The following is a 25,148-nucleotide window of genomic DNA, read 5'->3' on the forward strand; positions in this document are numbered from 1 at the left end:
AGAGCTGCATTTTCAAGTAACTGTCTAAAGGATGTGTTGGAGGTGGTTTTTTTGAGATCTTACATGTTTGAAAATAGCTGAATTCTTTCTTCATACATGATTGATAGTTTGGGTATGAATAGAATTCTAAGGCAAAAAATAATTTCCCTTGGGAACATGGAGGGAATTGCTCTCTTGGCTTCCGGCATTCAGCATGGCTGCTGAGAGTTATGCTGTTCTGGTCTTATCTCCATGTCTGCATCTCCCCTTTCATTTTTCCAGGCCCAATTTATGAAATCTCTTCATATTTACAATTCTGAAACTTCACTATGTTGTAAGTGCGTGCATAATTTCCCCACTCATGCTGGGTGGGCTCTTTCGATCTAGAGCAACATGTCTTGTTTTGGAGAATTTTCTTTTTACATATTTCTTTATTATTTACTCCAGTTTCTCTGGACTTTCTGAAGCACTTATTAGTTGCATATTGGGGATACAGAATTGTTTCTTCATGTTCCTTACTTTTTTCACAACTTTTAAATTTCTTTTTCTTTGTTTTCAGCTCTTTTGGGAAAACCTACCAAACTTTATTCTTGAATATTTCTATTGATTTTCCCCAACATTTTATTATAAAAATTTTCCAACATAAAGCACTTCAAAGAAATTTGTAGTGAAACCTGTTTACCCAGTACCTAAATTCTATTTATTGAATTTTAAAATTTTGATATTTATTGCATATATTTGTTTTAAAAACAAAGACAAAAATCATTGTCTTCTAATTGTTTCTTTTACAGTGTATCTTGTTTTAAGGATGTACAATTTTTTCACTCACATATCTTTTTAGGAGTAATTTTATCTGTTTATCTTTGTTTCTTTTACTTAAAAGAATCCCCCAAATATCTTATGTGTCTTGTCTTGTTAATTCACATTTACTATTGTGTGGAAAAAATAGTAACTTGGTGGGGCTTGTGAACAGGCAGGCTTTGCTCTTTTGGATGTTTGAGCAGTGGGTGATCTTTACTTGTGAAGTCCTAAATACCAGATTGAGTGGCCCATTCACATTCCAGAGAAAACTCTTTATTATTTCCCTGTTTTAATAGGTGATAGACTTCTGCAGTGTTCTACACACAAGCTGAAGAATATGTATGAGAGTGTAGGTAAGTGTAGCTGTGTCTGTGTAAGAGGGAATGTGTATGGTTCTGGATGGGTTAGTTGTCTTTCACAGAATAGTCTAACCTTTCCTTTTCTCTGTCCATTGGATTTGCAAAACTGGAGCCTTTAGTATCAAGCAGAGTCACATTTGCTAATCACTCTTAGCTAGGTCTTACTAAATTTTGGACTCCTTCCACAGGCTTCTTCAGGTATTTTTCCCCTCTCTTTCTCTCTCTCTCCTAGTTTCTCTGTCATCATATTTATGCCTTTATATCCATCCCTTCACTACAAGTTTAGTGGGATTTATCTAGGGAGTGGGAGTAAATGTATGTGAATAATTATTATTTCCGGAATCAGTTACCCTCTCACAATCTCCTCAATAATGCAATTCTGGTCTATCTCTGTGTCTGAGCACTCTGAGATCTGCTCTGCATTCTAGCTGTGAGTTGCATTTTAGAACCTGTTCAGGATTTTTGTAACAAAGTAAAAAATGAACAAATAAACTATTTGCAAGTTAAATGTTTTGAACAAAATATATTTTTCCCAGACATGCAAAATTCCTATGTTGTATAACTGAGGCTTTTGCCTGGAAATAGTAACCTTGGGTTTTATACTTTTTGTCATGCCTTTGTAGAAGTCTTAAATATTCATTTCCAGAAGACATGTCAGGGATGTAAAGGCCAGAATTTCCTTGGTTCAAACCTTAATTATGCTATCTGCTGTCTCAGTGACTTGGGAAAATTATTTAATTTCTATAAAGATCACTTCCTAAACTTACTAACTGAAGAGTTACTTAGGACAGTAATTTGCACCTAACAGGTGATAGTAAATGACTGTGAAAACTTTACAATACACTATCCTACACATGAAACTTTGTAGACTACTTCACTTTGAATCTAGACACTTTAGAATTATTGCACATCAATCACATTACTAATTCATCTCAAAGTTGTCAAGATATAAAAGAAGAAACCAAACGCCTGGTTCTAGAGCAACTTACAGTAAGGCTAAGACCAGCCAACATATTGTGACTTGAGCAAGTATCATAGAATCCAGGGCTCCTGAATGGAGATAGTTATCTGTCTCATGGGGCTGTCTTTGGAATTAAATATAAAACACATAAAGAACTTAGAAATGTGCCTGGCAGAGAGAATTCCTCAAATGTGCATTATTGTTAAAATAGCTATTTTTATATTATTACTATTTGATTTCTGTTTGTATGTATTTTTCTAAGAATTTCACATGTATCATCTCTTCCTTCATATTATTATTCTCATTTTATAGATGAAGACATGAGACTCAGAGAAGTTAAGTAATTTGTTCAAGGCGGCGCACCCAATAGGTTGAGTACTCAAGATTGGAGCCTAATATTCAATCACCAAAGCAAACTATTTTGAACAATAAAAGTGTGATGATCATGTAACAAAAAAAATATTGCAGATTGGGGTTGGTAAAGAAGAGCTTTTTAGCGTTTTCAGGCAGCTTCTCTATAGTCCCTTGATAGGTTTCATACCGATACAGAAAGGAGAAAAAGGAAGATTGCCGGGTAGGGTTAGTGACACAAAGTTAGCCATTATGTTACATGAATTCATCTACTTGGAGATACAACCTTGAATTTATTTTTTTAATTTATATTTTTTATTTATTTTATTTTTGGCTGTGCTGGGTCTTCGTTGCTGTGTGCAGGCTTTTTCTCTGTTTGCGACGAGTGGGGGCTACTCTTCATTGCGGGGCACGGGCTTCTTATTGCAGTGGCTTCTTTTGTCCTGGAGCACAGGCACTAGACATGGGCACTTCAGCAGTTGTGGCTTGAGGGCTCTAGAGCGCAGGCTCAGTAGTTGTGGCGCACGGGCTTAGTTGCTCCACGCCATGTGGGATCTCCCTGGACCAGGCTCGAACCTGTGTCTCCTGCATTGGCAGGCAGATTCTTAACCACTGCACCACCAGCGAAGCCCACAAGCTTGCATTTTTTAAAGGAAAGAAAATGTTAATTCCTGGCAAAGAGGACTTTAGATATTAGTAACAAGAATACTTTGAAAGTAAATTGAAACTAAATGATGAACGTTAAACATTATTCTTCTTTTAGAGTTTTTAGGAATTGTGAAAAAGGGCTGCAAATACTGATAAAACATAAATTTTGTGAAATCAGCAATCTCACAAAAGGTTCCTTACTGCATTTTAACAGTTATATATAAAAACACAAAGAACGCTGCAATCATTTCAGAATAGCCTACATCTCCTTATCTTATGAGTGTTTCAGTTATGTTTTTTCAAGGTACTTGTAATTTCCCTCTTCCCCTCTGTATTTAGATATTTAATCTAAAAATCCACATGTTGTCCATTTTCTCAGTATAGTTAAATGCAAATTCATCACCATCCTCTGGTTTGATTTAGGGGAGCGAATTTAATTCTGCACTGCAAATAAAGATACTTTGAATATGTAATAGGAATGCTACTTCTCTTTCCTCAATCCTCATTCTACACATTTAAGTTATTCACAGCTGCTATTCCCATAACACTTAAAGAGATTATATCCGTTGCCAACATCTATAAATTATTAACATCAAAACTAGTGGTTCCCTGGCACACAATTTCAGCCTTCCACAGAAAGAGGAAAACTTGGGCAGGGTTAAATAGATTAAGAATTCAATTGGGAGCATGGTCACTAGAAATTTAATTTTGTTTATAAGTGCTTTCCCTTTCTTTCCTTACAGGTTCTTGTTCACAAGACTGTTGCAGAGAACACAGTTTTTGTGGAGATTCTGAAAATTCAAGTATGAGATAACTGAGTAACAATCATTCTATCCAATCTTTTCTTCACAGTTTTAAGAAATGAGGCAGTACAGCCATTTCTCAGTTAACAACATGGCACAATTATTATAGTTTATTCAGCCAGGACTTACAGACTAGATTCATAAAACAAGAATTTATTGAATTCAAAGAAAAGGATGATAAATTGAGAAATGTCTAAGTAGAAATTAAAAATTATTACTTTCTAAGAATTCAGAGAGTAGTACGCAATATCCAGTTAACAACGTTAGGAATTAAAGCTATGTAACTGATTAGATGGATGTCTTACTATTGTGGATACAACTTGGGCAGTTTAAAACAAATATTGTAATAATTGATCTTTCTGAAAGTGCAAGTGCTAAGTGACGCTTGATATATCATATCAACTTCCTGCCTCTGGCACTGATAGACGGTCCTTACATTTCTACTATTAAGAAGATGGCCAAGCCTTCCATTACATGTATTGCAGTGCTGTGAATAAACCTCAATGAAAATGAGTGGGAAACTCTACTCCTGCCATTTTTATATTAGCCTAGACCCAAACCATCTCTGCCATGCCTGCTGACAATCGAAGGTATCACTGCAGATTAATGAGACTCGAATTACACTGTCATAGTAAAGGAATGGGGAGAGGGAATATCTTGCTCCTCTTTTTCACAGAAGCTGCCTGGTTACCTCTGTAAGTATGAAGCAGCTTCTGAAAAATTATTAATAGCTCTACTGACATTCTGATTAAAGGTAATTTTTTTAGCAGGCTTGGGTGTCATTCAGTAGAGATTTTATTGGCTCTCGACCAGCAATTGCAAAGAAATACTTCAATTAGTAATGTAATAATATGTCTGTAGTCAGGGTGTTTATGGAAATTATGCCTCAGCTCAGCTCTGAATTTCCTCACAGATAAGAGTTTGTCTGTTTGTTTGGAACAGGGTCATTGTGACTCTTCAGGCTACAAGAGTAAAAAAATAACATTACATGCTTAAGTAAATCAGAGTGCATTGGCAAGATATACTCCTGTTGGTGCCCAGAGTTACTACAAGCCAGCTTTTAATTTTCTGGTGTCTTCTAGTGGACTTTTGTCTTTTGTTTGGTTCAAAATTTTAAAATGCATTACTCTTTGAGTTTCTGCCCTTTTAAAATTTTGTAATAATAAGTATTTATCTGTTCCTATCATGAAAGTGAGTCATCGACTGATAAAGCTTACAGATAGATATTTGATTAGAAAAACCATCCAGAGTTTTGGATACAGAAAGTCAAACTGAGATTCTTTGAGAAATATAATCCCTAATTTCATTGTTTTCTGGAAAACAATACTGGTAATTAATTTAAGATTCTGCATATTAATTTGACTTTCATACCCTCTGTGCTCTACCTTATTAATAACAACTTCCCTAATGTGAGAAGGTGTTACATGAGTTTACATCCAATCTAATAAAGCACTGGGATAAAGGGACTTGGGTTGAATGGTATGAAAGTATCCCTACAATGGAACATCATTTATTTATTTCACTTATTCATTCAGTGGTTGATAGGGCATTTGGGAAATTTCAAGTTTGTGGTTGCTATAGATGGTACTGCTGTGAACATTTTAGGACATGCTTTTATGATAAACACGTGCACATATTTCTGACTGATATATTACCAGGAGTGGAGGTTTTGTGAACTGCACACATTCAGCTTTAGTAGACACTGTCTAAAAGTTCCCCAGAGTGGTTGTACTAGTATAGACTCATACCAGCAATGTTTGGGAATTCTGCTTCTTCTATATTTTCACCAACATCTGATATTTTTTGTCTTTTAGCCATTCTAGTAAGTGTGGAATCGTATTTCTGTCGTTTTAGTTTGTATTTCTCTGTGGTCTAGCACCTTATATAGATTTATTAGCCATTGGGTATCTTATTTAGTAGTGTCTTTCGTCTCTTGTTTTACTTTTTTCTGTGTTGTCTTTTTTTATTGATTTATACTTCTACAAATATTCTGGATATGAAGTTTTGATGGATAGGTATATTATTTTCTTCCTGTTGGTGGTTTTCCTAGTCTCTCTTTTAATTCTTTCTCTTGATAAACAGAAACCCTCAAATTTAATATACCAGAGGTGGATAAGAAATAATTAACAGCAGATATAGAACTCATTCTCTCTCTACTGGCAACTACCCAGAAGAACAATGGTTACAATAAAATTACGTTGTGAACAAGTTAATGACCATATATCAAAGCCTTCATGTTAGTATCATTCACTAGCAGAAAGATAAAGGTAAGTCCTATTCACAAAATGATTTTTAGTAGGCTATACCTGATCTCTCTGCACAATGAAAATAAACCTGGGACTTATGAATTTATGGTGCATTGCTGACTGGATACTTAGGACACAGGTAAAATGTGTAACTAACAGTGGATAACATGAATAGAATCTAAAACCAAAATGATTTCCCATTGTGTAAGTAATGCTTCTGCATACATTGCAGAAGGGAAGGACGCTTTGGAGACTGTCTCAGACACCTCTAAGTAAATAAATTAAATTAAAACTACTAAATTTTCTTGGAAAAACTTATTATACCAATGGGTATTTGTTTCCCATATATATATTTTGGAATTTCCTCCTTGCTTTTTATGAATTCCTTGTCACTGTAGGGACACTGGGTCAATGTTTAATTGATATATCTAGGACATGGAATTCTTCCTGTAACAAACAGACTCACTGGAAAAAAATTTTTTTAATGTAATTTGAGATGATGTTTATTGTATAGATGGCTTTAAATGCAATAGATGTTCAGGAAACAAAATATGCAACAGGACCAGAAAATTGGAAAAGGTTACAAGGAAAAAATGGACTTCATCCACTGTGTATTTGGGGACCTAAAGCTAATTAGATAGGGTGGGTTGGAATATGAACAGTTTAAAAAGCTAGGCAGGGGAGTTGACCTTTGTGAATATAATTTGTTTTGGTGCTTTCAATCATCAGGGCTTATCCAAAATCATAACAGAATGACAGTTACTCTGTCTTTTCTTCTTTCTTTCTTTTTTGAAAAATAATAAAGAGGAGAAAGGATTTGGAAATCTTATTAAGAGTAAAATAATTTATACTAACTCTCCCAATGTCTGAAACATGACCTAAAATTTTATGCCTTTAAAATTGACTTTATGGATAAGGTTTGTCTTAATTTGGGAAAATAACTTTGAAAAGAGTACATTGCATGTTATGTTATTTAAGCCTCATATATTTCATTTACCGAGGATATTAACTGTGAATCATAATGCTATGATTCTATAAAGTATTTTCTATCACAAATACATATACAAAAATATTACCAATGCACTTTGCTAGCAATTTGGTGAGACACAAAGCATGAACGTAGAGAAAATTGAGAAATAAATGTTCACTTTTTCTCATACTGTGCCCCCCCTTAATATCATTTGATTCAGTGGAGTTTTTTGATGAGAAATGAATTGACCACAATTAATGGTTAAGCCAGTGGTGGATGTCTAAACTAGAGAAATTCTGTATAATTTTTTAAAAGGGAAATTATTTTACATAAAAAACATATAGTTATGAAATTTAATACTTTGTTAAGATAATTTTTAAAAACTACTTTCAAGTCCACATGGGTCACCTCATTTTGTACAGAGGTTAAATGCAAGAATGCCTATAGGCATAGTCAGTATTTTCTGACTGTATTAAAAAGTATTTTGTGATACATATTTATTTTTTTAAAGTACTTTGATAAAGGCCTAGAATTCTGTATCACAAACATATAAGACATTATCTTAGCCTGGGAGATATTTTAGGTGGGAGTAGCTAATTGCCTGCCTCTGTCATAAAGGAACCCTAATATTGTTCCTGAAGAACACTTATGTGCAAAACTGTAACCCAGCGAGTCCGCCAGGATGAATTAGCCACAAAATGCACCCTCTGATAATTAAATCTTCGAGTAGAATTGCTTACTATTATCAATTTTAATGCAGAAGAATGTGTACCAAATGTTGATTTTTCATTTCAGTTTATTGATTATGAGCTATGTTTTCTGATATTAAAGAAAAAGTTTAGCTGTCTTTAAAACTATTTACCAAATTATAAAATGTGTTATTAATTATATGTAAATAATACAACACATGCATAAGGAAAAATATTCAGGCAGTGCAGAGGTGATTCTCTCCTTTTCTCCAAGTTTGGACTAATTTCACAGAGATCTTGACTTCTAAGTATTTCAAATGTTATTTCTTTTGCGGGTCACTATTGTAACAATAAAAATAACATTCCCTTACCTTTATTTGCTGAGGAATTCACTTGACTTATATTACCTTCCTGCTTCCTTCTCTACCACCACCTGATTTTGATAGGTATATAATTTAAAACCATTCTTTGTTACCTTTATAACTTTAGATGCTATGCTTGACTCTGTATTTCTAATCACAGTTATGACTCCATATTATGTAAATGGGTAAACTGGTAGGCCCACATTCCCTCCCCCCACTTCTTCTTTTTGTCAGTTCTGCCATTGCTATTATAGGGTCACAATATTAAACATTTGCACTCTAATCCCTAAATCAAGTGTTCTATGTTTTGCCAATAGGATGAGTTCTGAGAAGTAAAAACCAATAAAAAGGCTTTTAATGTTTATGGTTATACTACTATCATTTACTGCAAATTTTTCATTTTATCATTTGAATACATCATCGCTTAAGTATCTTTTAATTCACAATCACAACATAAATCCTTTACCTTATCGTATGGGGACTTTTTATAACAGCAGGAATGAAACAAAACACTTAATATTTGAGGGCTGAACTCTAGTTAAGACAGAGTTTTGTTCATACTTAACATAAATAAAATTTACTTTGGAAATTGAACTCTATATAATGAAGAAAGGCTGGGACTATGTTTTTCAAAAGATGTGTTAGCAGTTGAGAAGGAACAACCTGCTGCCTTAAGGTGTGTATTTACACTTCCTGGAAATGAAAAAAACCAGATTATTGTTTGCTGAGATAGGAACTTGAATAGGGTAAAGAAGGGTCTACTTTTGTGTGTCTGTGTGCATCTGTGTTTCAGGGGGTAGGCGGGGTGTTCGTAGGCATATTTAAAAACAACGTTGGCCAGGGATTAGCCTCTTTGTCAATGAGTAGATGGTGGGGACATAAGAATTATTGATTGCTGAGAAGTTTTTATAGCTAATAAGCTATATAAAATTTCCATTAAATAAATCAAAGGGAAGACTTTGTAGAGTATATGTCAAACTTTGCAAAGCATTTTATCCAATTGTAACCTTTTCAGTAGTGATATTTGAAAATGTCAGATGAATTGAAGGAGATGTGAAACTGTAGATACCTAACAAACACTCTATCAGAGCTATATCAGTTTACATCCAAACTTCAAGCAAAATAAAGCATTCCTGTGTGGTTTGTCTGCCAACACATAGACATTACAATACTGTTTTGTTTGTGTGCATGCTTTTGTGTGTGTGTGTGTGTGTGTGTGTGTGATTTTAAAAAGACATTATTTGATAAAATTTAAAAGCTAGGATAGCTAAATATAAGAACAAATGGTATTACAATATTCATATGTTTAGAAGATATAATCACACAGTAGATACAGTATAGAAACAGACAAAAAAAGCAAGGTGCATATTTTCTTTGCATTTACCTACAATTATGTTTCTTACTTTTCACAGTTATATTTCTTATAATTATGAATTATGTCTCAATGAGAGTTTGTATTATATTAAAGAGAACAATGAAATTAATAAGTTGCATTTATCTAAAATGTGTGAACAGGTAATGGAAGTCAGAATTATTTATTTACCTTATTTACTTATATATTTTCTTATTTATTCCCAGATTCCTCCAAGAGGAATTAAGCTCTTACAGGGTGTTATTTACTTGAAATACCAATTAGGGATAAATTTTACACATACTTCAAGGGACGTTTGCTATAATATTAATTGATAATTTTCTTAGGCTTCGTACTGTGAAACTTGAAGTAAAGATTTTTATAACCAATCATTAGACCTGAAGTTATTAAGAGATAGAACCCAGGCAATCATAATCAAAGGGAGTGTTCAATAGAATTATACAGAACCTGTAACGGTATGGAGCGTGAGTTACACAACCGCAGAGTATTCTGTGATATTCTGCATATCACAGAATATGAGTGATCAGAAGCAACAACACCACACTTGCAGTTGACCAGGCTGCAGTTAGCCATATTTCTGACTGTTTTGACTTTCTTCTCTAAGACAGCACTAAAATATCTATATCAAGGAGGGCTGGTGATTTATATTTTCTCAAAGTCAACGGTTAGTTGTCTGTTGGTCACCACTTCCTCTGAATCCTTAATTTTCTAGGATAGTGTACACTACCTTAGTCTGCAACTCAATACCAGTCTGTCTCCATCCCTGGTTCCTGAGTCCTCTAAATGTTGCAGTGACCCAAAGTCCTTCCTCTTTCTTCTTCTCTGTCTATTCTGTCTTAGAAGCACTCATTTAAATCCCATTAAATCCTATCTAATAGGGATAGCATTTTACATGCTAATGAACCTCAGATCTATGCCTTTGCCTCTTATCTGTCATCTTGGAACAAACCATGATCATCTCTAAACTGAAACTCTTCAAACTGCTCTCTTTGGCTCTTTTGCTCCTCTATAATACATGCTCCACAAACCAACCAGATTGATATTTTTAAAGCTTTAAATAATTATTGCTCCCCTTCTAAAACCCTGTTATTCCTTTTGCAATGAGAATAAAATATATCTATCACAGATCAAATGTCTCCTTCAGAAAGACATACACCATTCACCGACCTGTACATACCATACCAACACATAGAGGTAAATAAGCATGTGTAAATACTTTCTGAACTGTAAATGACCATTATCATATTGGCAATGGTAACAGTACTAATGATGATGAAGATAGTGATGAAACAATATCCCAGTTAGACTTTTTGACCGGGGAACACTACCAAGCTAATCTGACTAAACAATAGGACTCACTAGCTAAACTAATCTCACTAAACAATAGGATGCACTAGCTTCTACCCAGCAAGTAAATAACACCATATTCTTTCAACACTCGGCTTGTGTCTATCAGAGATAATGTGCCTAAAAATTCCAGAGTCTATTAAGTACTGCATAACAGGTTTATAAATTTTAAATGCATGTGGGTTTATCACCAAGATATGATATATCAGGTGATTTTGGAAACTTCACTTAAATATGCAAAAAAGATATTCATTTCCTCTTTGCCATTCTCCCAGGCCCCTTTGTCCAGGATCTCATTCAGGTTGATTGCCAGAGGTAAATCCTTCTTGCCCAGATGTGTCCCCGTATTCCTTCCCTGTCACAGAGTCCTTTACCTTAGTTTTTTATTATTATTATTATTTTTTATTTAAATGATGGCAAACTAATCTGAAATTTAATTATTATTGATTTAACAGAAGTTAAAATCTTAATTTGAGTTCTCATCCAGTTATGTGTTATGTACCTCTTAGAGGTACCATATCTAAATCACAGTAATGTTTCAAATAATAGGGAAATTTGGCAGTTCCCTCTGAGCAGGTACAGACTGGGCTTTGGGTCTCTTTTCACTGTAATACAGCTCCCATCCTAGGGGGTCCTGCCATGATTGTAATAACCCCATTTAACTCGGCAACATAAAATATGGTGTATGAAATCAGATATAGCTGGTTTTGAACTCAAGGCTCTGACACTTCATTGTTTGAAAAAAATAACTTTATTTGATATACTTTTATTTATATGAAAATTTTATATCCTTTCTGAATTTTTGTCTTTTTGTTTATGAAATGGGAATGATGCAATCTTCATCATTGAATTCCAGTTATGGGAATTGTGATATTTTATGTGCCTACTCTAAGAACAGGCACTGCAAATTGCTATAGTATTACTCCTGGGGAGTTATTGACCAAAGTAGATTACTGGGCTTTACCTCAATCTTGAACTATACTTAGTTCTAGGCATTATTGAAAATGCATCTGGGTTTACCATGATAGGCTTGTCTATCTATCAGAAAATACCCCTACCTCATAAGATACAAGTGAAATGAGAGAAATTCCTTGAGAAGTGATGAGTGTCCCAGCTTAATTCTTTCAATTCTATTCCATTCTATTTTTCTATTCCTAGCATAGTTGGTTTTTCTGACTTTTTCCTAAATTTTAATTGCTGTTATGATTTGGGCATCACTCTGCCCCCTTGTACTTTCTTAGAAAGTTAATACATGTACTTATGTGCATATACATACATAATGCATGCACACACACATACATAGAGATACAGATATAGATACTAATAATTTTTTCTTTGGAACATTTATTGTGAAAAAAATTTTTTTAAAAAAGTGTAAAAAAGGGTATGGCATATCCTATAAAGGCTTCAGGAGATTTTTAAAATGCTGAAGTAAATGAAGTTGAATTTGAGCTTGAAAGCCTATGTTCCTTTTCCCTATCTCAGTCTTGTTTCATTTGTCTACCTAAAGGTCTCATAGCTTGAGTCATAAACAGATTCTAGACTTTGGTGATGGTCAGGTCCTACTACTATAATTCCACATTGCAGGATTTCACACTAGTTAGACTCCTGTTACTGAACAGATGAAGCTCTCACAAGATACTTTCTATACTCACAGCCCATTTAATATCAACATTTTCCTGGTTAGAAGATTACCATCTTTTCCATTTCACTTGAATGGCCTTCTGTGCTTGTGTATGTAGTTTGGCTGAATTTGATGACCATATAATATACTTATTTCTGTGAAAAACTTTAGACCTAAAAAATTTGAAAGAATAATCCCTTATACATTTGTCTTTCTCTCACCTATTTAAGAAATAAGTAAATAAATATTAAGTAATCACTATGATTAATTTGGTATTCTTATATTTTAGCAAATATTACATTTTATGGCATATATGTTTTATCCCTAAAGTACATATTATATTTATTTTATTGATGTCTACAGTGTTTTGCAAATTGCTTATTTTTGTTCAATATATTTTTGAGAATAATTCACTTTGGAACATATAATTCACATACATCCATCTCACAGCTACTGAATACTAAACTAAATACTAAATATAGATTTATTTAGTATTTATAAATACTAAATAAGTTATTTATTAGCTAAATTATTTATCTAGCTAATAAATACTATACATATACTATATATAGATGTATATATATCTGCTTTTTACTTTATGGAAATTCAGGTTATTGCTAACTTTTCTTTATTACAAGCATTTCTGTGTATATATCTCCTTGTGTACTTGTATGTGATTGCCTCTCTAGAGAAAACCACTAAGTCTTAAGAGTATGGACATCTTCAATTTTTCTATATATTGTCAAATTACCCTTCAAATTGGTTGTACCCATGTAAATTCCCACCAGTGGGTTATAAAATATATATATATTTGCTATGTATCCTTGTCAAAACATGCTATTTTCAGACTAAATGTTGCCAGTTTCTGAATGTGAAATTTTTTTCTTATTGCAGTTTTAACTTACATTCCTTTTATTTCTACTGAGGTTAGACATTTTTAAACACTAGTCATATTTCCTCTCCTTTGAATTGCCTGTTGCTATATTTTGTCCATTTTGTAGGAATTTTATTTCCCTTCCTTTTTTCCTTCCTTCCTTCCTTTTTTCCTTCTTTCCTTTTTAAAAAAATTTTCCTACCAGATTTACCACAGTTTATTTCATATTCAGCATACTAGTTTTTTGCCTATCTTATGCCTTACCAGTGCTTCTCCCAGTCATTCGGTTGCCTTTTTATGTGTGCATATGTGTGTGTGTGTGTGTGTGTGTGTGTGTGTGTGTGTGTGTGTGTGATTTTATACAAATACTTTTACAAAGTATATTTCATGGTTTGTACTTTATGTGTCTTTTTAAAGAAGTTCACCCTGATCCAGGTGTCATAAATATATTCTGCTTAAATCAGAATTTTAAAGTTTTGATTTTCAGATTAAAGCCTTTGCATCGGACTTGATTTTTTTCTATGTTAAGTGACATTTTTTCAGTACCTTTAATTCAATATGCCATTGTTTCACCCCTCTCAGCAAAGCCACTCATTTAAAATAATGAATTTCTATACACTGATGGATACATTACTAAATGTTTTGCTATTAGATTCTATTCAATTCTATTCTATTCTTGTCTATCTTACCCCATTATATGCTATCCTTATCTATCCTAACTGATCTTATCCAATCTTGCCCTATTCATCATCTGCCCTATCCTATCCTATCCTATCCTACTCATCTCTTTGGAGGGGCCAGTTCAACACTGTCTGAATTATTTCTAAATTATATATCTTTATATATAGTATATTTATAAGATATCTCATATCTTTATAATAATTAAAACCTCATCTGTTGTTTTCATCTATCAGAATCATCTTTGCTATTCTTGGTCTCTTTTTTTCCATAAACATGTTTTTAACCACCTTACTTAAAATACTGTATTCCTTAAAACTAGATTTAAAATTAATTAGACAAGAAGCAGCATCCTTTAATATTTTGAGACTTACTATTTATAAACTCTTCATTTATATTTCTTTAATTAATTCTTCATTAAAGGCTTTCAGTACAAATTTTATGTATTTTCTCTAGAGTTTTCACCCACATTTGTTATGGTTATGTGAATCCTTTATATTGGGCTACAATTAAAATTATGTTTTAAAAATTGCATTTCTAATAGAAATGATTTCTAGAAATAACATACAGAAATCTTATTGTACAATCTTAATCTTATTAATCCCCATAATGTGTCTCTAGAGTTTATTAGATGTTCTATGTAATTGTACCACAGTCATTCTTTATTTCCAAACTTTTGTATTATTTTCTTTTCTTAGTTGATTATTACTTCCAGTATACATATTAGATATAAACCATGATGATTATGATTTTTGCTTACTTTCATACTTTAAAGGGTGGATTATGATTTTTACCACAAAGTGGTAAATACTATCACATAGTTGCTCTGTGGTTTTTTTGTTTGGTTTGGTTATTTTAGGTACCTTACATTAGATTAAGAAAGGTCCATCATTTTCTTATTTATTTTTCCTATTCATTTGTTATGTATTGGTGTCGAGTTTTAATAAAATTCCTGGGATAAACCTAACTTTGGCTTTTTTGTTTTAATTCCTTAATAAATTTAATTTGAGAATATCTTGGCTGGGCACCTTACCTCTACATTCAAAAATGTTTTTCAAATTTTTCCATTTTATCCTGTCCTCTCTTGGTTTCCAGAACAATGCTACTCAAAGTGTGATATATGAACTGGTGTTGGTTTTGTGATGCTGGTTTTGAACTGTTTTTTATTGGATCACAATGAAATAAGGACCTTGAGCCAGAATATAAATCAACTACATCACTAAGGATGACAATTTTAGTTCACCTGATATTTTTTGATGCAAGACTTTCTCAGTGAAGGAAGCAACACATTAATTTACATTCCAGTGCAGCAAACTCAGCTCATTGCTGATCAATAGCAAACAGCTGACTGGCTACTTTGAGTAACACTATTCTAAAGTATACTAGCTGAGAAATGGGTTACGTAACAACTTTTTCCTACTTCCCATAAGAATTTTTTAAAGTAATTAGCAGTTTCTTGAAGGTTTAGTGATTAAATTTAAAATCAGTTTTTGAGGGTTGATTTGTAAGCGTGTATGTTTGCTGGAGATAGATTTTAAACTTCTGATGGAACATTCTAATAGTTATTATTATATTAAAATTTTTTCTTGCGTTAGTGCTGTTAAATTACCCTTTCTTGAAAATTTTCCAAATCATTTGAATTTTACATTCATTTGAACAAACATATTCATTGTTTTTTCATACCATTTTTAATCTTTTCTATATACCTTGCATTGCCTCCTCTTTCTAGACACAAAGATGTTCAATACCAACATTTTTTTTTTCTTTTCTTTATTAGTAGGTTTTATATAGAATCTACTTTTGGTTTGTTCTAATTTTTTTCTATTTAATTAACTTCTATTGTTATCTTATTTTCATTTTTCTTCTTTATTTCAACTTACCCTGTTCTTTTTCATTTCTTAAGTTGATCGTTTAAGTATTTAATTTTAAACATTTTGATTTCTAATGTGCATTTGACCCATACTTTTTTTTCATATGGCACCTAACATTTTACATACATATTTAACAAAATGTAGAGTAAATCAATACCTATGACCTCAAACAAAACTATACAATAATGGTAAAGCACTGAAAACATTTTATCCCCTTAATTTCTACATTTTATTGTTGCCCAGTCTTTTAGATTTCTTTTATATTTACTTCCAAATTAATTACCCTTGCTGTTATTTTTAAATCAATACTTTATATGTTTAGCTACTTTTTACTAATTTCCTTGATGATTATTCTTCTTTGTACCACTTTTTAATCCTTCTAAATTCAATTTCCTTTCTACTAAAAGATATGGTTAAGATTTATTTGAGATTTGGATTTTTCTCTTTGAAAGTCTTTTATTCAGCTTTTTTCTATAATAATGCCTTAGCTATATATAAATGTATAGGTTGTCACTTACTGTTTTCTCATAGTTGGAAAGGTATTATTTCACTCTCTTCTAAAAATGACTGCTCAGAAGCCTGTTATTAGTCCTTGTTATCTTTCCTTTCTCTCTGACTGTGTTTAAGATCTCCCTGTTACCTTGTTTATAGTTTTAGGACCATGTCTTGAGGGGTAAGTAGGTTTTTCTCTTTGTCTTTGTTTCTTATCCTTTGGAATCTTGGCCGTTCTTCCCCAAATAGAACTATTCTAATGACTTATAGCGTCAGTTACACACTTAAAGTATGTTTAGTCTATGTTTTTCAGCTTATTTTGGTGTTTTTATTCAGAGTATTTTCAGGATATCTGATCTGTGTTATGGCAAGGAACTAAAGTTCCCATCACTAAATTTAGAAATTGTTTTTTTATAAAACATATATAAATTATAATGTAACAACAACAATTAAGGAAAGGTCATGCTCTACAAGTTAAAATAGAAGAGAAACAATGAATAGTTTTATAATCAAGCACATATAACTTCTCCAAAAAGGCAGTATCTTCAGTGGAACATTAAACACTGCAGAATGGCAATTTAGCAGTGGAGTTTCATCTTCATTTTGTGATGAATAAATAGAAACATAATTGCTTCTATCTTTTGCCACAAAGGGAAAACTATTGAATGGAATATGGCTATAGCGTGATCTTTAGTTATTAAAACTCTGCCATTAAGCTGAAAGAGAAAGCAAAATACCTCTCTCCAGATAGAGTTCCCTGAAGCTTCTCCAGAGCAGCAATCGTGGAAATTGGAAAAGGGAACAAAAACCTGTCACTACTATCTACCACTTAGCTGTCCAAAGATATTCTTAAGCCTTTTATCTATTATTCATTACCATAAAAATCAATGGATAAATATTTAAGCATGTTTCAAATATTTTTCTTCCTAACAAAAATGTGCTATTTTTTTCTTAACTTGACAATTACCTTTCTGATGGCATTTAGTGAACATTATGTCTTTATAGATTTCCTGTACTGAGACATCATGCTGATTCACAGAACTGGAGAATTGGTACCACACCAGGATGTGTCAGCCTCTGAGATTTGAGCAGACACAGCATTCTTAACAAGCCATATCAAGGAATTTTATTCAGTGTAAAATCCCTTTTATTGTTTCTTTCTATATATGACTCTTCTGAAGAACTTACACCTAGGGCTGAAAGGGAGCAGTCTGGATGAAATAGACATATTTGATCAGTACATTTTGGAAATTTTATGTCATAACATGTTTAGAATAATTTTAAATATACGTGAAAACTCTTTAACGTGTAAACTGACACATCTTAACAAAAATGATATAATATTATGTTGAATTATCAAAAGTGAGTTAATCGAGATTTGATTTTGTAAGTATTTCGTATTAAAAATGTAGTATTATTTGTGTAAAGGGTACAAAATTAAGAGTGCAGTTTGAATTTGAGCAGCAAAATTAAGGAATTAAGAAGAATTAGGAGAGAGAAAGGTGCCTAGAGTGGTATAAGGAAACTAAATCATTATCTCTCATGGTTGAATGTCAATGAAAAGTGTCAACAGAAAATATCTAAATTGTATCAGTACCAAATGTGTATGAATACGAAGTACCAGTATAAGCTTGATACTGAGGATTTGGAAAGAAACATAGGGAAATTTGACAAATGAAAAAATAAGTGTGATTGACTCTAAAAAGAACCACAGTTAAGGCAGCTGCCAGATTAATGCTTTTCATTAAATCTTCTTCTGGATGTGATGGTTTTCCTTTCCTTTTTTTAAAAACCATGTTTATGCATCACTATGGAAAATCATCAGTGGCGATTTATCAGTTGAGAATATCTACTTCAGTGTTCTGCCTAGTATACAAAAGTGAGCCTTTGTAAACTTGAGGTTTTTGAGAAAGAAATTAAGTAGGACTTTGTTAGTCAAGTTACCATTTTTGTTTATTTTCAGTATTTACCTGAATAAAGATGTGGGTTGTTTTTTTTCCCTTGGGTGGGGGAGATGAATAATTAATTCTGTGTTAAAGCATATGATACATAAAGAGTTACTAATCTTTTTAAAATAGAGTTCTTTCAGCGATGTTCTTTACCCAGTTTTATCTATTCTGGATATCAAAAACTTTACTGCAATACACATTGGTAGATTTCATTCAATCTATTTACCTACATAGAATAATAAATGCAGGTCTTTTTAAACTCAAAACTTCTATATATATTTGTTTGTAAACATATACATATATATAAGTATGCATGTAAATATAAACACACACACATATACATGCATTTCTATTTATTTTTATATTTTGTTCCATGATGACTCAAAGCAGAAATATAGAATTTCTGTAAAGTCATACAATATGCTTCCAATATGAAAATCCTTCAGTTTATTGATTCTTTTTCTTTATGATTTTCCTCTGGGTATCCAATGACACCCTTGTCCCATATAAATTGGGGCCTAAATTATCACTTTTAAATAATGTTGCAAAATATATTTTTCACTTTGAGACGACTATGCATTTGGTCGCATATTAAACACTTAGGTTAAAACTAGGTGAGTATGATGAAGTTTCCAGATAATGATTGCTGTATATCAAACTACCATAAAATTAAGTGGCTTAAAATAACAATGATTTTACTACAGTTCATCAAGAATTAGGGGAGAATTCAGCGGGGTAATTCTTCCATTTTTTATGGTGGCAGGGTCCAAGTTAGCTAAACTCACAAGTCTGGTTACTGGTGGAAACAGCTAGAAGGCTGAACTGAGAGCTCACATCGTGGACCTATGGGTGGCCTCTCCAGGACGGTGGTCTAAGGTAGCTAGACTTCTTACATGGTTGTTGGTTTCGCCCAGAGCATGTATAATAACATTGTCAGAGTGACAGCTGAAAGGCTTCTTGCCTTTGAAAGTCCCACAGCATCATTTCTGTCATGTTTTTTTTGTCAGGCAAGCTAATAAGTTCAGCCTTGATTCAAAGGGAGGTGAAGTTTTCCTCTACCTCTTAACAGAAAGAGCAGCAAAGAATTTGCAGCCATCTTTAATCTACTACTACAGTAACATTACAAAATTAATTTTTCATACCTATTCTACAGAGGAATCCTGGTCAGTGTGCATCTAAGTCATAAAAATCTTAGGACCAGAGCTTCTAAACTTTTGAATCTTAAAATACAAAAATCAAATAGACCAACTATTCCTAAGTCATCTCCCCACCCCGTTTCAGCTTTTCAACGTGTATATCTGTTAACATCATGTTCTTATTAAACTTGAAAATGTAAGGCTGTGAATGTGTATTTCACACTTTTATTTTTATTCTGACATTCTAAACATTTTCCTACAGAAAGTTTAAGAATTGATCTTAAAAGTCTTTTTTAAAAAGTGAATCCAAAATAAATGACTATGAAAGATACTGAAGCACTGAATTTTTTCTACCTGTCCTACCAAGACTTTAGCCCCAAACTGTTCCTATTTACCCCATCTGACAAACCCAAAATGACCAAGAAAGAGCTCAACTGGAAGTGCAGGCTTGCTCCCTGCATTCCATCCTGTGGCAAATATCTATTTGCTGAGCATTTTCACAGCGAACAGCACATGGAGCTAGGTACTTTTCCATGCATAATGTCATGTAATCTTCACAATTCTTATCTTCTATTTTGACATCAAGACTAAGTGTGAATTTAGTCGTAGGATTATGTAAATAAGATAAAATTTATATCTGGAAACAATAGCAGAGATATTCTTTCTCAGCATTCTCATTTTACAGACATGGAAACAAAGGATGGAGAGTAGGGGGCATTGGAACATCACAGCATGTAACCATTTTCTGTAATAGAACATTATTAGTGCCCTAAAGTAAAAATTATTTATATTAATTATTGTATTAATTATGTATTGCAGCACAACAAGCTATTCAGAATTTAGCAGCTTAAGACAGCACATGTGTATTAGTTCACAGATTCTGTGGATGAGGAATCTGGGCACAGCTTGTACGGGTCCTAAGGTTCAGGGTCTCCTACAAGGATGCAGCCAAGATTTTGGCCTGCCACAGTCATTTCAAGGTTCAATTCAGATAGACCGATTTAGCTCCAAGCTCTCTCAGTGGCTGTTGATAGGACTCAGTGTCTCTCAGGCTGTTGGACTAAGCATGAATTTCTTGACGGCTATTGCTGGAAGCTGCTCTCACTTCCTTGCCATTGGGTTTCTCCATAGAACAGCTCAAAACACCACAGATGACTTTATCAGAACAGCAAGACAGAGCTCTGACAAGACAGAAGTCACAGTCTTTTATAATCTGAAGTGGCATCACATCACTTTTGCAGAATTTTATTCATTGGAAGGAAGTCACTAGGTCCAATCCACACTCAAGGCGAAGTTACTCAAGGGTATAAACACCCTGGGGCAGGGACCATGGGGAGCTATTTTAAAGCTGTCCACCACAATTATGTACATATTTAAAAATTTTAGTTTATTTTTTCTAAGGAAAATACATTGTCAACTTATTCAAGCTTAAGCTCAAATTCTTGTCAGCCATTTAGACTTATTTCAATTATGCTCTATCAAATATTTTAATAGATAGATGTAAAGCGTTTTTGTTTTTGTTTTTCGTCATTCTTTACTTCAAAAACACCAAAGCTAACTGAAAAAAAATAAAGCTTCTGCGTTACGATCAGCTTAAAAAAATTGCAAAACCACCTGGAAAATATTTAGTTTATTCTAAATCAGATACAATGGAAACCATACCGTGCATTCTAAATTTGCTTGCATACATGTCTCAGAATACATAGCAGCTCTTTAGATTTATCAAGTGTTATTTAGGGAGTGAACAGGAAAATGTGTAAATACAGTTCTAGAGCAGGGTACACACATGAAGATTTAACTAAATTGAAGCAAATGAGAGGCAAATTCTATAATGATTGTTTCATTTACTAAAATTAGCGTGAGTGAGGTTTAAAACATAACTTGAAATTTTTAGTAATTATTTGAAAGAAAGAAATGTTTGCTTTTTTTGGGACTTCCCTGGTGGTCCAGTGGTAAAGAATTCGCCTTCCAATGCAGGGGACGTGGGTTCGATCCCTGGTCGGGTAACTAAGATCCCACATGCCACAGGGCAACTAAGCCTGTGTGTCACAACTACTGAGCTTGTGGGCCGCAATGAGAGAGCCCGCATGCTGCAAACTACAGAGCCCACGCGCCCTGGAGCCCGTGCACCACAACTAGAGAGAGAAAACCCGCACGCCGCAACTAGAGAAAAGCCCCCACTCTGCAACAAAAGATCCCGCATGCCGCATCTAAGACCCGATGCAGACAAAAAAAAAAAAAAAGAGAAACGTTTGCTTCTCTTAATACCATTTTATTAATTCCATGAGATAAACTGACAATAGTATATTGCACAGATTGGAAATTCTCTGGTTTCTCTAAGTATAGGTGATGGTTTTTGTAAAACAATTGACATGGTTGGCTGTCCTAGTAGCATTTTAAATGACATTTAATTTACTATGTTTTCTACCACTTTCATTTTATTTTTCAAAAATAAATTCTATGGTATTCTTTAATGACCACGTAGAAGATATTAGGATGCATAAAGCCTGATGGAAATTTTCAAAATTCAAATAATATGGAATATATTGTGTATACTTAATACTTTAAACATCTGAGTGGATTACACATGTATAAATCTCATGTACTTTATAAAAAGTTGAATATTTTATATAAAGTGTGATTTTTTTTTTTTTACTTTCTCTTTATTGACCTCATTTTCATTGACATTCATTCTTGGATTTCAGGGAGTGGCCTCCTTTCTGAAAAGTAGTCCTACATTTTCACACATCCCAGTGAAAGAATAGCTCTTCAAAGGATTCAACTGCTGATGAAACTGTGGTGATTGGGAATGGAAAGATTATATGGAGGAAAACAAAAATGCCAAGGGTCTACATGTAAACTCATTAGCTAATAAGAACATTGACATAAATCTTCTAAAGATGCTGTCTTTTATTACATGAGTCGATTATATTTCATAGTACATTGAACAGATAAACGCTGGGAAAAATTGTCTGTATTTAATCCTGTCTGTAATAAATAACAAGTAGGGTCTTTCTCTTGTTTAGAAACCCTGGGCTTTTATTATGTTTTTGTTAAGGTAAATGCTAAAACATTTTATTCGTGCATGACACTATCCCTAGTTAGAACCTATTTCTAGCTCAATGCAAATTAAGCATTTTAACAACGCTTACATGTATTTTTTAAGTGCATTTATAAAAAACTTAATTCAAATCAAAATATCTGATTACTGCTCAAAGGATTCTATATGAACAGTCAAATGGGCTTATTTGTATCAATATTAGTCTAATTTCACTAATTTACAAAGTAGTAGTATTTAAATCTTTGCTTTCTTCTTATATATATGTTGGTACTATGATCTATACCACCAGCCTGCCATACAAATACGGCAATGTAACTTTGATTTCTCCAATTAACTGCTGTTGTCACAACTTCTCCAAGTGATTAAAAAATCCTATACTTCCATATTCAAGTCTCCTTCCTGATCCATTAACTTACTTCCTGTCATATATTGATACTAAATGTTTGTATGTGCAACCCCTACCCTGCCACAAATTATTATGTTGAATCCCTAACACCTAATGTGACTGTATTTGGAGACAGGACTTTTATGGAGGTAATTAGGAGATTTATAAGAAGAAATTCTAGAGAGGTCACTGTTTGTCTCTGCCATGTGAGGACACAATGAGAAAGTGGCCGTCTGCAAGCCAGGAACAGAGCCCTCATAAGGAACAAAATTGGCTGCACCTTGATCTTGCTTTTAGCCTTTGGAACTGTGAGAAAATAAACTGTGAGTATGTGGTTGTTTAAGTCATTAAATATGGTATTTTGTTATGGCAGCCCAATCTGACAAGAGAGTCCCTATCATATCACTTAGCCTACAGGGGCGTCCCCAACTTCCAACATGTGGAGCAAGAAGTAGACAGGAGGATCAATTTCTTTTGCCTTTCCTCTTTGCTGCAAATTCTTCAGTGTAAGACAGCTACTTGTCCACTGCTGTCATAATAAACTGTTGACAGTGTCCCAAAGGTCACAGTGATGGTGGTTCACACTTAAACCCCAAGGGATAGCTCTTGTGTTTTGGAGTCACATATTCAGACATTTTTCTTAATCTTTATGATGTCCTGGGCGTCAGAGACAGGAAGGATTATTGAGGAAGGAATTAACACTCTTCAAAGAACAATGTGGTCTTGGTAGTATTGTTCCCAGATCCTAGTCCAGATACTCTCCCTTCCCTTATACTTAGTTCTTCATTGTATTTTCTCTGTGACAGTCATGAAAAGAATATAAAGCTTGACTTTTACTAAAAATGGAACTTGTAAGTATTTGCAATGACATAGATGACCTGTAACAAATGCTCAGATACTTTTTGAAATATATGATACATATGTGTATAAATATATATGCATGTATATATGTATATATAGGTATAGAAAGAGAGAGGGTTAGAATATATATAAATTTTTTGAATAACCACTTATCATAGAATGGCTGGATATTTTGGGAGGTAAGGAAAAATATCATGACAGTCATTTAAATGTATTCGCTTCATACGTAGACTATTATGGAAGAATTTTATGGGTGTAGGTCTACCAAATTACTTAGGGAATGCATTTCAGAGAATCATCAATGAAGAAGTAAAACTATCAGGGAGATGAAATGTACTAAAGCAAAGAGCACAATAATTATTTCTTGAATGAAGTTGAATTTGACTTATACTATTCTGGGACTATCATATCACTACTAAGTTAGATAATATTTAATAGTGTGTTTGAAGAGCTAGGACTTAAATTTCAATTTTGGTCTCTCTGGCCTAGACTAAAACATAAATGTCAATCAGAAGATGAAGTGAGAAAATGATGTGGAAATACATATGTCAAATGATATCAGGGAGCCCAGAACTGCCACTGTGAGGAATTTGAATAAGCTGAGCCAGACATCTGAAGATTGAATGACCCTAGAAATCATATCCATATAAAAAGAAATCTTTCATTGAATTTGCATTTGATTTTAGAGGGTGAGTGAATTTTTACACAGACTATCTGCAATGCAGCTCTGCTTGTGGACTTTGGAGTCTTACAGATCTTTATAAAGATCCAACTTCTACCATTTCTAATTGTGGAATTTACCATCTACTCACTAAAATTTATTTGTAACCCCAAAATGAACACTCACAAGTGATTTCCTGGTCATTCACAAACGGTGCAGAGCAGCAAAAAAATGAGGGTTGCCTGACACACATGTTCCCAGTTAAGGTCGAACGAGGTGATACTCTGCCTTCTGGTGTCAGCTCTCAAACTGCAAACAAGTGTCCTCTTTGTGGTAAATTTAGTTTTTCACATTTTGGTGTCTTTTGTGGGTGGTTTTGCTGTTTAATCTGGTTCTCAACTACAGTGTTGAAGTACTGTCTAGTGATCCTAAGTGCAAGAAAGCTGCCACGTGCCTTACAGAGAATATGCGTGTGATAGATAAGCTTCATTCAGGCTTGAGTTATAGTGGTATGTGTACATTCAGTGTTAAAAAACCAAGAGTAAAAAAGATACCTAAAGAAGGTATCTTCAAGAAGAAACACACATAAAACATGGATCAGTTGATGAAATGTGACCAGAGGCTTGCAGAATTCCCCTGTGTTTCTCCTAGTAATAAGCGCTCAGTAT

This window comes from Grampus griseus, assembly GCF_964374135.1.
Source record: "Grampus griseus genome assembly, chromosome: 12".
NCBI lineage: Eukaryota > Metazoa > Chordata > Mammalia > Artiodactyla > Delphinidae > Grampus > Grampus griseus.